Source organism: Miniopterus natalensis, chromosome 11, assembly GCF_054644295.1.
Source record: "Miniopterus natalensis isolate mMinNat1 chromosome 11, mMinNat1.hap1, whole genome shotgun sequence".
NCBI lineage: Eukaryota > Metazoa > Chordata > Mammalia > Chiroptera > Miniopteridae > Miniopterus > Miniopterus natalensis.
This window is the reverse complement of record NC_142091.1, coordinates 56112168-56127760: the sequence shown is the minus strand read 5'-3', so window position 1 is coordinate 56127760 and position 15593 is coordinate 56112168. Positions and strand designations below refer to the sequence as shown.

The 15593-nt window shown below is 44.2% G+C and overlaps 1 long non-coding RNA gene across 1 annotated transcript in view; it reads left to right on the top strand.

Moving 5' to 3' along the window:
- Positions 1-15593, top strand: part of LOC107531940 (uncharacterized) — a 62448-nt gene that overhangs the window by 33521 nt on the left and 13334 nt on the right. Inside the window, exon 2 of the long non-coding RNA XR_015715313.1 lies at positions 8865-8954. This is a non-coding gene — a long non-coding RNA (uncharacterized LOC107531940). The remainder of the gene's footprint in view (positions 1-8864; positions 8955-15593) is intronic.

The window sequence follows — 15593 nt, the reverse complement described above, 5'->3', positions numbered from 1 at the left end:
GAGGGAGAGTATAGAGGTAAAGTGCCATTCTTATCACATCATATAAAAGGTACATGCTATCAACGTATTATATGACTGTTGATGTTGACCTTGATACCTTGGCTGAGGTAGTGTTTGTGAGGTTTCTCTATTGTAAATTTACTTCCCCACCCCCTTTTCACACTGTACTATTTATAAGAAAGTCACTATGCACAGGACACATTTAAGGATTTAAGGAGTGGAGAGTTAGCTTCACCTCTTTGAGGGCAGAGTATCTACATAGTACATTATTTGAAATTCTTCTGCGTGCCTTATCTCTTCTTTTTATTTGTTCAATTATTTGTTCGTATCAGTATGGGCTCAAAATTTATTTTATACTTGAGTTATAATCTAAGAATACTTATTTTGTTACTTAAATTGTTTCAACCTTGGCCATTAGGAGCTCTGCCGCTTGGCTCCTATATCCCTTTGACACAGCTCCATCATGTTGTTTCATTCATTCATTTATTTGTTCATTGGCAAACTGCTCACTTTCTGGTGCTACAAGATGCTTCAGGCCCATCTTACCCAATTTCTGCCTCAATTCTAGAATCAGCCATTTTTCCAAAAAGCCCTGTTCCCTTTTATTGGAGAATAGTAGAAGCCAGGATCTGGGTGCTAGGTGTGCTCGTTGGTGCTGGGGTGTTGTTGCTCCCAGGCCCTCTCAGCTGACTGAGAGGAAATATATGCATATATAGTAACCCATGTATCTATTAATATTTCTCTATGTAAGTATCTGTATCTGTGTTAAGTCAAATATGAATTCATACTGATGTCTCCAATTCTAATCCAGCCTCCTTTCTTTACTTATGTATAAACTCTGTCTCCAACAGTAAGAAGCTTGGATCCTATCATCTGCCATTCATTTACTGAATTGTAAATTCCAGCATACATGTACAAGGTTGGAGATTTGTTAACCTATATTACTGTGGAAAACAATTTTATCAACTAGAGTTCAGTACTCTGTACAGTTCCTTTTCCCATTAGTCTTACAGACTCCACTAATTTCATTACTTAGATCAGCACTTCCCCCTCCCCTACCCCATCCCCTTCACTGAGTTTTGTTTTACACATTTGTAGTTCAGGTAGAATTTTTTGGTCACATTCGATCTGGGATTTCCCTGACTTCCTAAATGATTAATTTGCACATGTCAAGATGTACTCTTTGTGCTGAAAAGTTCTATGGATTTTGACAAATACATAGTGTTGCTCATTTTTTTCCTACTTGCTGTTAAGGTATATTTTTCAGAAGTTTAAAAAATCACTTTCATACAAATATAAGGTGTGCCAGAGATTGTATTTAACTTATTAATTATTGAAGGAAATGATAATATATTAAAACCAGTCCAAATAGCATTTCAGAAGCTAGGCATCCAATATTAGGTTAAGCGTGCTAAGTTAGATACAAAACTGGTTGTTGTCCACTCAGGGCAAAAGCCATAAATTCTGAGATTATCTGTTCCATGGAAGAGAAATTATTTCCATCTTAACCATACAAAAATGTACAAGGTAGCCTCTGCCCCCACAGGGCTGTAAAATAGCTCAGACAGTAGATTGTCAGGAAGAACACTGCGCTGGGAGGACATCCAGGAACCGCTTTCAAGTTTCAGAGAATTTTTTCTGATGCTAAGTTGGAAAAACATAAAATTGAGGTATCTAACAAAACTACGTAGTTGGAAGTAGACAAAAATTGTTAAAGAGATAAATTTAAGAGAGAAAAGTAAGAATAGAAAGAATCCAGGAATCAAGCATTTATGCCTGAAAATCTCGCATAACTCTAAGAGTGGCCAATTCAACTATGAGCTTGCTAGCTTGTAAAGCAAAGGAGATTCCTAAGATTTGCCATGTTCATAGGTGGTTCTGAAACACAGTCTGCTTTTTTGGGTCTGATTTTTCATTTGGACAGAAAGCAAAAGAAGCTTTTTGTTAGATTGGTAGAAATGTCTATAGCTTCAGAAGCTGAGAAACTTACAGGATGAGAGGAGACCTCAGAAAAAGCCCAGGGTTCTTTGGGGTTTTTTGGCTTTAAAAAAAAAATCAAATTACACTCTCTCAGGTGCTTCTATCCAGAACCCTTTGCAAATTAAACTAAGGCCATGGGTCCAAGCCTGCTATAAGCCAGAGAAGAGGGCTTATAAGCCCTCTGTAATGTGTCTGGCGAGGTTAATTTTCTGTAAATATCCCCTGAAAAGGTGATAAGATTGTATTAATGTTGATAGAATATTAAATCCTGCCCTAGCCAGTTTGGCTCAGTGTTTGGAGCATTGGCCTGTGGACTGAATGGTCCGGGTTCAGTTCCAGCCAAAGGCACGTAACTCGGTTGCAGGCTTCATCCCCTGCCCTGGTTGGGGCAAGTGCGGGAGGCAACCAATCGATGTGTCTCTCTCACACTGATGTTTCTCTCTTTCCTTTCCACTCTCTCTGAAAAGCAATGGAAAAATATCCCCGGGTGAAGATTTAAAAAAAAAAAGAGAGAATATTAAAACCCCACCAATTGCTATCACTAGGGCTGGTCCTCCCAATCCCCTGAGAGATACATACTCAAGGGTTCCGGGGCTAAGAATTGCCAGCAGAGCTCTGTAGGCAAGGATCAGGGCTCAGACAGAACCCAGCAGGTCATCTGTGGGGAACCAGAGGCCTGCTCTCGGCCTGATACTGCTTCTGGGTTGCTTTATCTTACTCATCTCCCTATTGTATTTTTGCATCTTAGGTAAAGGTACTTTTGTAACGTCCAACCTTTGTTCCTTTGTCTACATTTAGGCCTTAGAGACAGGGACACACTGAGTCTTTACAGGTGGCATTGGAAGTATCACGAGAGAAATCCTAGAGGGAAGGAGAGTACCAGAGGTCAAACGTTGAGGTTACTCCTGTGGCTGTGTCTTCCCCAGAGCTGCACCTCCCAGGGGTGCATCACTGCTGTGGTTTTAGAAGGAAAACATTCTAATTGGTTCTTTTAGGCTTGATTCCTTTCCTGTGTCTTTATGTAGACCTGGAGGTGAGATCCTTTTTGCCTGAATCATCGTCTCTTAGTCAAGTAGAAGCAGTGTGGGATTTCTTCCCCATACGGGACTAATGGAAAATGGTCCTTTTCTTTGAAAGGGTGTTGGAAATACAATCCCTTCACTGGTCTCAAATTCAGGCAAATCATTTCCAAGATAAGTATTTTTTATTGAACTGTTTTCATTTTCCCAGTGAGGTCACCACTCTGCCTCCCCAGGAGGCCTCCCACAGAGGGAACATCACACTCTCCTGCTCAGCCCTGCAGATCCTATCTGGCTGCACTGGCACCGAGCCTGAGACACAGTGAGAGCAGATAAGGCTCCTCCTCGGCTCACCGCAGAGACGGGAGTCTCGGCGCTCTGGGAGACAGTTTTGTGGTTTGCAGATGGTGAGAAGGGCTTGTGGAACCCAGGGCAACCATTTGGTCGGAAGGTACTCTTTAAACCCCAAATGTTGGGTTTAAGGCTGCAAAAACTTTGAGGAACTTTCCATTTTCACTCATATTCATTACAAATTTCAGTAACAATTAATATCTGGAATATTCTGAAGTCCAAGGTATACATGCCTTTCAAAGAAGAGAAAATTTTAAGCATCACAAAAATTCTGCTGTCATGTTTATGCCCAGATACTATTTTTTTATTATTTACATCACCACCACCACTGAAAACAAAACAAAACAAAACAAAACAAAACAAAACAAAACAAAACAGCCTAGAGCTGCCTAAAAATCTCTCCTTTATATTACCTGGGATTTTACTTACAAAAATATTTGAGTTAAGAAGTCTTCCCTCTAACATTATAAATTTTCCTAGAAATTCAGGCATGTGAGATATCAGTCATTCACAGTTCACTGATATTTAATTATATAACTTGTTTTCCCCCCCAACATTATTTTGATCAGCCCCTAAGGAAGTGGAGATTTTGTTGGAAAGGAGTGAAGAGTGGGGTGTGGGAAGGACTTAAATTGGGGAACACTGGATCATAGCTAAGGGCCCCTTCAGCCCTTAAGACTTTCCCCTTATTGAAATATCCTTTCCTTAAAAAATGTATGTCCTGTTTTTAAGCCAATCTGAAGTAGAATATGTGGCTATATTAACACACACCTGAGGATAGTCACCTAATAGAGTCAGGGTCTCAAATTCAATTTTGGTAGTGACAGGAGGGCAGTTTCAAGTGAATGGTTCCATTTCTAGGTCTCAGATTTCAAACTATTGGTGGCTGTGACCACAGGGTGAGTTAGGAAGGTGGAAGGGAACGTAGTATCCCAACTTGTGAGGTGCTCACAGGCCATCAGCCTATAGCATCCTCTGCAGCTCCCTCAGCTCCACGATAAGGCCTGCCACCCTTCTACCCTCCCTTCTTTAGAACACTCTCCCTTGGATGACATTTGACCTGCTGTAACATATCCTCACTCATTCACTCATTCATTCATTCCCAGGCATGCATAAGTTATGGTTTTTAAATTACAAACAACAGAAGCTGACATATAGTACCTTTATTTAAAAAGGGGGTGCACTGGAAGATTAACAGGGACCCAAATAACAAAGCCATGGTAGTTTGCAGATATGACCACACTTTTCCACTCTTGTCTGTATCCACAACCTTCATGAGGTGACTTTGCAGCTCCTCCCATCAAGAAGTAGAGCCTAGTTTCCACCCCCTTGAATCTGGGCTGGTCCTGTAACTTGCTTTGGCTAATAGAGATGATGATGTCCAGGTCTGAGCCTAGGCCTCAGCAAGCCTTGTCTGCTTCCATTCCCTCTCCTGGAACCCTGCGCAGGGCATGTGGGTAAGATCAAGCTGGACTGCTGGAAGATGAGATGCCACGGAGAACAGAGAGGATCTCGGCTGAGGTGGCCCTGGACCACCAGCCTCCAGTTCACCAACAGCTGATCACAGATACAAGTGTGAATCCTCCCAAAATCAGGAGAAATGCTCAGCTTGCCAAGCCCAAATTACTGACCTCCAGAATTTTGAGATAACTAAAAGGACATTATTTTATGCTGTTGAATTTTGGGGTTATTTGTTACACGGCAAAAGCTCATTGATACCAAAGCCTTGAGAAGAACAAAATCCAGGATCTAGGGTACCTGCGGTTTCTTTAGACAGCTGCCACCAGATGCCATAGCTCCAGTTGCCTTTGTGAACCTTGCCCATTCCCAGGTAAAATAATTTGATTGGCCCAACTTGGGTCATGTGTCTTCGCCTAGGGCTGGAGTCTTCTGGTTTAGCAGCATTGCCAGAATCGTAAGGTGCAGAAAAAGGACAGTTCCTGAAAGAGAAGGTGGGTAAGCAGCTGCTATTTACAAGAAAAGGGTAGAGGAGGTCCTGGTGAACAAAACTCACGTCCGCTGTAAACATTTATTCTGTCTACTTACTCAGGGAGGAGTAAGATATTTCCGTTCATCAAGGAAGTCTTGGTGCAATGGAGTCTGGCAAGCAACAGAGTCAAGCAAATAACAGTGTGATTACTGCTGTCACAGAGGGGCTGCAGGTGGCTTTGAGAGCCAGAGGAATGACCCCCAACCCAGGCCCACTGCTAAGAAAAGATTCTCCAAGGAGGCTGCTTTGGAACCAAGTTCTGTGAGATAAATAATGAGCTAGGTGAAGAGGCAGGAGTGGTGAGCAGCACTGAGGTCCTTCAGGCCCTTGGATTAGCCCAAGTGAAACCTATAGTGAGAGTTTTAAACTGTCCCCCTGAGCCAAATTCATACCATGCTATGTCTGGTGTGCCCCAACTTCTTTAAAAAAAAAAAAAAGAAGAATTCCATGTACAGATTCTACCATTTTCTACTGTTTTATTTCCCTTTGTTATAGTCAGCCTTGTATGCTTGCTAAGGACTGTGTATTTTCTTCTATGAGCAATGGGGAGCTACTGCAGGTATTTGAGCAAGGGGTGGGGATAGTCATACTCAGATTTGTGTTTCAAAAAGTATTGTTCTGGAGAGATTAAGCAAAGAATTTATATGCATCTATGCACAACCCAAGGACATGGACAATGGTGTGGAGAGGGACTGGGGAGGGGGAGGGGATGGAATGGAATGGGTCAGTGGGGAGAAAAAGGGACATCTGTAATATTTTAAACAAACAAAAAAACAAACAAAAAGTATTGTTCTGGCAGCAAGTGGAAAGAAGGGAGAAGGCCAGGGGCAAGAAAGGAGACAAGGAGACCAATTAGGAAGCTACTATTGCTTTCAAGACAAGCAGTAATAGCTCCACCTAAACGGAGTGGAATGAAGAAATGGCAAGGATGGGATGGATCTTTTAATGATATCCTCAAAGGATGAGTGGAGAGACACCAGTCGCTTCTATCTTTAAAACTACTGCTCCTTTCTTAAAATCAAGTCATAATTTGGGAGGCCTTTTCATCTGATAACAGATCTTCCTTTATGTCAAATAAGACATACCTGTTAGGGGGAAATCGGTAATAAGCTTAAATCTGCATGATGCTGAGGCACCAATCCCTCCTTACTCTTGCTTGGAAAAAAAATAAACAGCTCTCCATGGACCCACTCAGCTTGCCAGAGAGCCAAGCAGTTTCCACACCCGCTTAGAGTCATGGTGTGAGACGGAGGGCGCCAAAGGCCAGCCCTGAACTAGAACCAGATGGGGGAAGATTCTTGCCAGAGACCGTCATCCAAATCTCTTGCTTCTCAGTGACCAGAGGTTGAATGTTCAGAGAAAGTGCATCTGATGCCTTAGTCACAAGTGGATCAACTGAAATAACAATGCAGGGAGGTGTCCGCCTCGTGAGGGATGAAAGCAGCAGCTGCAGGGAGATCCACTCCAGGCTTCTGGGGAGGGGAGGAAGGGCTGATACCCTTGCTCAAAAGGGTTTGGACAGAAAGCAAAGAAAAAAAGACTGATGTGAGGTTTCCTCCTTTAATATGATCAAGTCGGCTTGGAGGATAAAGATCTTGGTAGGATAAAGAAAAAATGTGACTTTATAGTGGAGAGAAGTGCATTTTTTGTTAGCTAGTACTTAAAAAACAACCTTCATGTTCAGCAAGTATCAGACATTTGCTTAGTAAGTTACACGTCTGTTACAAGCACAGAGTCACAGGAGCATAGATGACTCTTTTACTCTGGTTGGGAAGCCCAGACATTTGCATGGAAAAATGCTGATGTTAAAAGAAGGAACAAAGGTTAATAGCCACCAGAATCTATTGGTGTTGGTAAAGGGAGGAGGTGCCTGAGGAAGGCAATTTAGCAACAAAATCCAATTTTAGACATTTGTTTTAATCTCCAAATGACACCATCGAGTCACAGAGCCTCACTGACCGGCCTGAAAGAAGACTTCGTACGTCTCAGTGCGCTGCAGTTTGGTCTCCTCACCAGGCCACATGGCCTACACAGTGCACGCTCAACGCATTATTTGTTTCTCATAAGTCTCAGAATAATATCGTCAATTGCACAATTTTGTTGTATGTTGGTTTTGCACGTGTGTGCAGGTTTAAAACACTGATCTGTTAAATGAAACATTTCAAACACATTGTATGTTACATAATCCTGTTTTTCCATTTTCCTATTCCTATTTTATTTTTTTTACTAAATGAGGCAGCTCCAGAAACCCCCGTGAGTCTGTCCTCTCTCGACAGCAGCGAGCTCCCGACGGCGATGCGGGAAGCGTCAGGGCACGTCTGGTTCACGGCCGAGCCATAGTGAGTGCTCCCGACTGAAGGACGATTTTGAGCCAGTTACTTTACCCATGTCCTTTAAAACGGAAAAATTAAAGTAAATGCATTTGTAGCAGAGACTATAGAAACATCGGAAGAGGCGGTAAATAAATTCTGTAGTATTGTGGGAAATATCATCGGAGAGCCCTGCTGACCCCATGACCCTCAGAGTCATGATGACACCAAGTTGGATGAAGGGCCAACACCGCCTTGCTCCACTCAGTGGGGCTGAGGGCCTGGGAGAAAGGTGAGGACGACAGACACTTTTTAAGGGAAGGAAGTCGAGAGAGGTTTCTGCATCGCTGGACTCTGCTCCCTGACAAGAGAACGTAATTCTGAGGTACAGGCAGGGACCAAGGGCCTCTCAGATCAGCAGTAGGGAGAATGCTGGGTGACTTTTTGCCTCAAACTGGTTGTAAGCGCCCTCAAGCTTTTCTGTCGGACTCTCTTTCCCCAGAGAAGCCCAGGGCTCTTCTAAGCCACCAGCCCCACCTTGCCCACACCTAGTGAGAGCCTGGGTGGGAGGGAGGCTCTAACCCCTCCTGCCAGGAGGCCCCTGTGCCTTTGCTCAGACCCAAACAGCACAGCGTCTGCTCGCTCTTTCCCTGTAATTTTATTCCTTCACGGACGGGTTTGTTGTATTTTCATTATGTGCTTCTCCTTCCCAGTCCTGCCAAAGGCCAGGGGAAGTTTTTCTCCTGGTGAAGACCTCGCCTTTGCCTGGTGAAGTCATCTCCTTTCACTGAAATGCTTCCAGGAGGCGCGTAATTGAAAGGCAATGCGATGCTGTGCCCCAAGCTGAACCTTCCGCGCCCGCATACAGCCTATCAAACGTGCCAGCGGCACACGGCCCCCACATTAAATAGGCTTTTTTTTTTTTTTTTGCTTTAAGAACTCTTGTAAGGGTTTTTATATTTGTGCTTTAGAAATTATTTGGTGCTATGTTACTTATTTAATTTAGAATTGGCTGTGAGCGCCCAACAATTACTGTGTATTCTTAGGGGAATTTGTGAAGTGAGAAAACTGAACCTGTAAGTTGTATTAGATGGAATCAAATCCTTATGAGTATTAAATTTAACAGTGAATGAAGCTGGCACATTGGTACATTTTGCAGATGTACATTTAGCTAAATGTTCATTAATTTTTATGTTTCTTGTTTTCTTTTTGTAGATGTGGAGCCAACAACTGTTTTTCTATCTGGGTTTCATGCAGTTTTCCAGGCCCCTGACAAGCTCTGACCTCTGGGATCTCGCTGTGCTGGTAAGTTTCTGATACAGTAGTGGTTCTCAAACCATTTGGCTTCAAGATCCTTTTACACTCTGAAAAATTATTGGGGGCCCCTAAGAGTTTTTTTATATTTTATTTTCAAATGTTGGTTTATCTACTAATATTTTTGTACTAGAAATTACAACTGAGAAATTTAAAAATTATTTAAATACTAATTTATTTAAAAATAACAATCATAGCCCCGGCCAGATGGCTTAGTTGGTTGGAGGGTCATCCAGTCCTATACGCCAAAAACAAACAAAAAGAAAAAAGTTTTCGTTTGATTCCCAGTCAGGGCACATACCTAGGTTTTGGGTTTGTTCCCCATTTGGGGCGCATACGAGAGGCAACTGATCCATGTTTCTCTCTCACATGGATGTTTCTCTCTCTCTTTCCCCTTTCCTCTCTCTTTTTCAAATCAATAAAAAAATATCCTTGGGTGATGATTAAAAAATAATAATAACAATCATAAACTGATTACATGTTACATAATGGAAGACAGATTTTCATAATCTCTCCTGCATACAATGTGTTGCCATATATTGTTTTGCTTGAGGTATAGGAAAAAATTTAGCCTCATGCAGATATGTAGTTGGATAAGGGAAATATATTTTAACAGACTTTTTTGGATACTAAATCAAAACTTGACTGCCAGTTTCTTTGTTAAAAAAATTTTATTTTCATTGTTGACATTATTACAGATGTCCCCATGCCCCCCTTCCCTCCCCCGCCCGCTTTGCCTATCTCCACCTAGCCCCCGTCGCCCCTGCCCTCTGGCCATCACCATACTGTCGTCTGTTTCTTAAAAATTAGTTTTATGTGGAAAATGAAACCATATCAATGAAATTTTCATGCTATTATGTCATCTTAAAATCCATTGGCTATTCTGCACTTCAAACCAATGTTTTAACCTGTGTGTGCTTTTGCAACATGGGGCATTGGACATTTGAAAAACATTGGTTCACTGATTTATGCAGATCATCCAGATGCTGACACTTTTTAAATACAAAACCCAAACATCACATTCATTAATGCCACCACAGGTCACATCAGAAAGGTCTTTGAGTATTGGGAAGTTGGCACGTTAACAGCGGCATACATGTTTTCCAAAATTCTAATTTTCCTTTGAAACTCAAATATTATCACTGGCTACAAACATTGTCAGTTGTATCGCTTTATGTAACAGTCTCATTTATTAATTTTTGAGAACATGCCTGCCAGCTACCCAAATCTGAGCGCCCGTGATTTTTCATTCATTCTTCCAAGTGCACGTGGTAACCCATGAAAAATGATTTCCGTTTGATTGCCGCTCAAACAGTTGTGCAGGTGCCTTTTCTTGAGGTGACCATGGCATTGGACGTGGGTAAAAGTGCATTATGCCATCTGCCCATTTCCTCACGCAGAACCTTAAAAAGATGCGTGCTTAAGGGTTGAGATTTAATAAAATTAATAATTATTCTGCTTCATCAAAGACATGCTTAAGCGAAGCAGCATTTTTTTTCCTGCCGGGAGCGGGTGCCATAAAGAACGCGATAACCGCTAGTGCTGTGGGTGCGCTGCCTTGATTCCCGCTGCGGCACTAGCAGCTCCCTCCACCTTTTCTTTTGCAACATCAGTGCAGATGTAAACGCACTGGAAAAGGAAAATAATATCTTCGTGTGAGTGTGAATATTGTTTTGACCTGGCAGATGCATCCGCAGTCAGGGTCTTGGGGACGCAGAGAGGCCACAACCTCACTTGGACAACCGCGGCGATCCGCAGCCCTGATACAAGCACCCACGACGGTGCCAGGCACATAAGAAATGTTCGGTCAGTTGTAGCTAAGACCATGTTTCCTTTGACTTTCTAAGCACCATTTTTCTCTTTTTAAAAACAGGGTTAATAGTACTCACATCATAGGGCGGTTGTGGAGATTAAATGCAGTGAAGTATGTAGGATGCTTAGCACTGTGTCTGGCACAGAACAAATGTGTGATAAACATGAAGTATTATTATCATTATTATTATTGCTGATAACAAGTCAAACCAGCAGGATCCCTTCATACTCCGACTGCCACTGCCTGACTGGGCTCTTTTCCTCCGGAGACTCTGAACTGAGGCTCCTCTTTTCTCTTTGTGTCTCGCCCTCCAGCGCCAGCTGCTGCTGCTTCTGGGGACTGGCTGCTCCTGCGCGCTGGGCAAAGGGCCTCAGGCAGGAATTCCCATTTGCTCGGGGGCCACAGAAAGCTGCCGTCATTTTCCCCAGCTCTGGCAGTCTGGTCTAGACACTGAGGGGGTGGAGGGTATAATTACAGCTGGGATCACTTAACAGCACCAGCAACTCAGCCCCTCCTGCTTGGGTGTGACCCAAGCCCCGAGAGGTCACCGAAATCTGATGATTCACCCGCCCAGATAAGCTGGAAGTGAGACCCTAGGGGTCCAGGGTCCAGCGGCCTTGACCGCACAGCACCCTTTACTGGAAATCTGTTTCTCCACTGGGTTCAGGGAGTCCAAAGCCCACCCTCTGTGCTGCGCCTGCTGCTCTCGGGGGGCCGCTTTCCGGGGCCTGCTCTGCGCCTGGGAGGCGGGCGGGTATCGGTGGCATCGCCAGGCTCTTTGCCTCTGGCCTCCAGCTGGAGCCCGGCTGTGGCAGGGACTGGCCGGATGGAGACGACGGCAGAAGGGAAACGTCAGCCCTCCCCGCTCCCACCCCGCTCACGCTGGCTCTCCTTTGGCCAGTTTCTGTCTGCAGACCCCCCTTCCGTCGCTCGCACCGTAAGCTGGCAATACCACCCTCTCCCGTTCCGTGCAGGGTGGCAGCAGCCTCCCTCTGCCGCTAGCCCGCGGCATGTCATTGCCTCCCGCCTGCCCACACCTCTGTGACTAGCCTTCATGACACTCTTTGTAATTAAGCGTTTGAGTGCGCCATCTGCCCCCTGACCGGACTCTGACCGACACCAACAGGCTCCCGCCCCTGGGAAGCTCGAGGCCTCCTTCCACTAGTTATCCCAACCTCAGTGGGCGCATTCCACCCTCACGGCTGCTCTACATCCACGATCCAGCTCTGCTGTTACGCGCTAAATATTTCTGTTCAACTTGCCTCACTTTTTGCCATACATTAATTCAGGTAAAAAAAGAAACTCTTTTCCCATTTAAATCTATCTATTATTTATTTAAATTGAGGTATCATTTACATATAATGTACAAAAGAGATTTTTTTTATCACCATCTAAATAAAAAAATGAATACATTTGCCCAAAATAGAAAATAAGGGTAAAACAAAACAGTATTGTTAGACTCTAGCTCAGTATCACTGTGGTTAAGGGCACACTCTGGTACTTGGCCTAGGCTGAAATCCTGCTTCTCCCACTTCCCTGCTGTGTGACCAGCAGTGAGCCACATAACTTCTCTGTACCTCAGTCTCTTAATCTGTAAACTGGGAGTCATGATTTTATCTGCCTCCTAGGGTTGTGAGGATTAACTGAGTTAGTTTATTAATCAGTTATATGTCTAGGAAATACAGGTAGAGCCCTTCAAACGCTGCCAGACACAGAAAGCATTATGATTGTTTTGATGATGGTGATTGAATTACCTGACTCAGGCTCTGAGCTCGAAGGCTATTAGCAAGGGGCGAAGACACATCAGTCCCAGTCTGGGGCTTTCTCCCTGATGTAATCAGAGTTTGGGAAAAAAAAAATTGAGAGTAATAACTTCCTTATCTTGTGCTTCACTGCTGTTTGTTTCTCTGAGTACCATCTAAAACCATTGATGTGCCACAGAAATTGGCCTTAGGTCCCAGCAGTAGAACATCTACACTTTAGGAAACAGGGAAACAAATAACTGTTGTGCTATAGCAGACAGACGATAAACAAAATGTAAGCATCAGCACAGAGAAATGAGTGACACACCCAGAGGTGGAAAGTTGGAAGGAAGCTGTTGGCCACACGTATCAATCTGATTTGGGGCTGGAAAACTGGCAGAGAAAGGGGCTCTCCGGGGTAGAGGGCAGGTGGATAACTTAGTATATTTAGGAAAGGACGTTAGAAGAAAAAGCATCTCCCCACCAAAGAGGCAGCAATGGCTTAGGAGGAGCTGCCTAGACCACTTCTCAATGTGTGGTTCTCAGAACTGCCTCATCGATAAGACTGGGAACTTGTTAGAAATGCAAATGATCAGGCCCCCTCACATACTGAATTGGGCACTCTGGATGAAGGGCCCTGCCAGCAGCTGGGGGGTTAGCAAGCCCTCCAGGTGAGTCTTATGCCTGCTAGAGTTTGGGAATCCCTGGCTGAGGGGAAGATGGGAGAGAGTGTTAGCAACAGTAATTACCATGAGATTTTGCACACAGTAACAGTAAGGGCCATTGATCTAGCCAGGTGTTGGTTAATCCTACCTGTTATATCTCCTGTTATTCTCACATCAGCCCTGACATATACTATTGTGCCCATTTTACAAATGAGCAAATTGAGGCTTGGGCTGAAGTTTGATATACAATTGTTCCTAAGGCAATGGAGCCTAGCAATGAGGCCATAAGGTGGTAGAAAGAAAGCCAGAGGATGGATTTGAAATGACTGTCAGAGACTGTGTACAGCAGTGTTGTCCAGTAGGATGTTCTCTGATGGGGGCGATGTTCTGCATCTGCACAGTCTGAGGTGACAGCCACTAGCTGAACTGACTAGTAGTGAACTAACTAGTGACTACTACTGTGATGACTGTGACGGAGGAACTGAATTTTACATTTTGTTTAACTTTAATGAAGTTAAATATCAATATCAATATGGAGCTAGTGGCTACCGTCCTAGACAGTGCAGGTCTAAAGTCACAGTGAGTAAGTTCAAGCGCAGAACATGACCTCAGATCTGTCTGACTCTCAAAGCCATGGGCTTGCCCGCTGTTGTTCCTAATAAAGAGCCTCTCTTGCCTGGTGTCTGAAAAGAACTGGGACCTCTCCTTGGTCAAGTCCCTGGGAAATTACCTCTTGACCCAGGATGGCTGTCTGAGAGCCCCATCCTTAGCTGATGAGTGTTGGCCCAGCGGCTGGAGGGAAAGCCTAGAAAGGAGCCTTAACCAGCTGCTCCCAAATGTTCCCCATGGTACTGCCACGAATGAGAGCTGGCTGGTGGCTTTCAGATCAGGATTGCCTGCCGACCCTGTTTTCCCTGATCCTTCACCCCTGCTGGCCCTTTTGTCAATATTAGGCATCAGTGGCCCATCCAGAGACCCCAGGAGGTCTCCTGGAAAAGATGTTTTTTAAACAAAATTCCAGAACGTGAGCACATTTTTTTATTTGCTTGATTATTCATGGAGCTGACGGAACATTGAAAACTCCTGCTCCCAGGAATTCTTGGCCTCCTCAGCCCTATAAACTGTTTAAATCCACCCCCTGCCTTTCTTTTTACCATCCAATGACCTCATTATTCCAGGCCAGGGGTTGGCAAACTTTTTCTGTAATGAGCCAGGTAGTAAATATTTTTGCCTTTGTGAGCCATGTAAGGTCTCTGTTTCATATTCTTCTTTGTGTGAAATTTTTTTTTCCAGATAACCCTTTAAAAATGTAAAAACCATTATTAACACTCAGGCAGGACGGGTTGCTCTTTGTTCTAGGCTCTCTTGTCTGGGGAAAATGTGTTTATCAAACTTCAGTGGGCACAAGGCTATTCTGGGCAAGCTGGTTGGAACCACAGACCACAGATTCCTGTGCTCCTCCGAGATGATGATTTGGTGGGGCTGAGCTAGGACATAGGAGCAGCATGTTTTAACAAACACTCTAAGTGACCACTCTAATGAAGATGGCTGTGGTCCACCTTTGGGAAACACTGTTAGAGGTGGAAGGGCACTTGGAGTTCATTCAGTGACCAAACCCATCAGGGAACCGAGGTCCAGGGAAGGGAAGGCATCTGTTCCAAGGGCTGCTGAGTTAGGGCCACAAGGAGAGTGCCACTGCCCAAGGCAGAGCAAGGAGATGGGGAGAAACTAGAGGTTTGGTGACTTAATTTAGCCACTGGCAACATGCCTCCTCTGAAGGTGGTCATACTATGGCACTTTCAACAAGATTCCCTTTCTCACTTAAGCCAGTTTGCGTCAGGTAGAAGATACAGACCCCTCTTTTCACCAGCCTTCTTTGTTCCACCTCTTTTGAGAGAACTATCTTTGAAGAAATACTCCCAAGCCATCATCCACATGGTTGAACCTTTCAATGTCAAGGCCTTCATAGTAAACAGGGTGGGTCACATGTACCTCCCTGCAGCTGAAGGCAGACTGTGTAGAGCTGAAAGTGGGCCAGAGCCGGAATTGAGAATTTTGGCTTCCAGCCTTGCTTCTATCACCGTATAACTGCTTAAAATGGGCAAATTACCTAACTTTTCTGGGCTTACTTTTTTTCATGTGGAAAATTGGGGGGGAGGGTGTTGGAAAGGGCCATTTTTAGATCCGTTTTGTCCTAGATATTATTACCCTTGTGTTCTAATTGTCAACACTACTCCCCTTACATCTCAGAGCTCATTCAGTTCCTGTCTTCTTCCCCCCACTCTTTTTCTTTTCCTGCCTTCCTTCCTTCTCTGCCTTCCCCTCCCCTTACTCCCTTCTTCCCCTCTCCTCCCCTCTCTTCTTTTTCTTTCTTTCCAGAGAAGAAACACACACACACACACACACACAC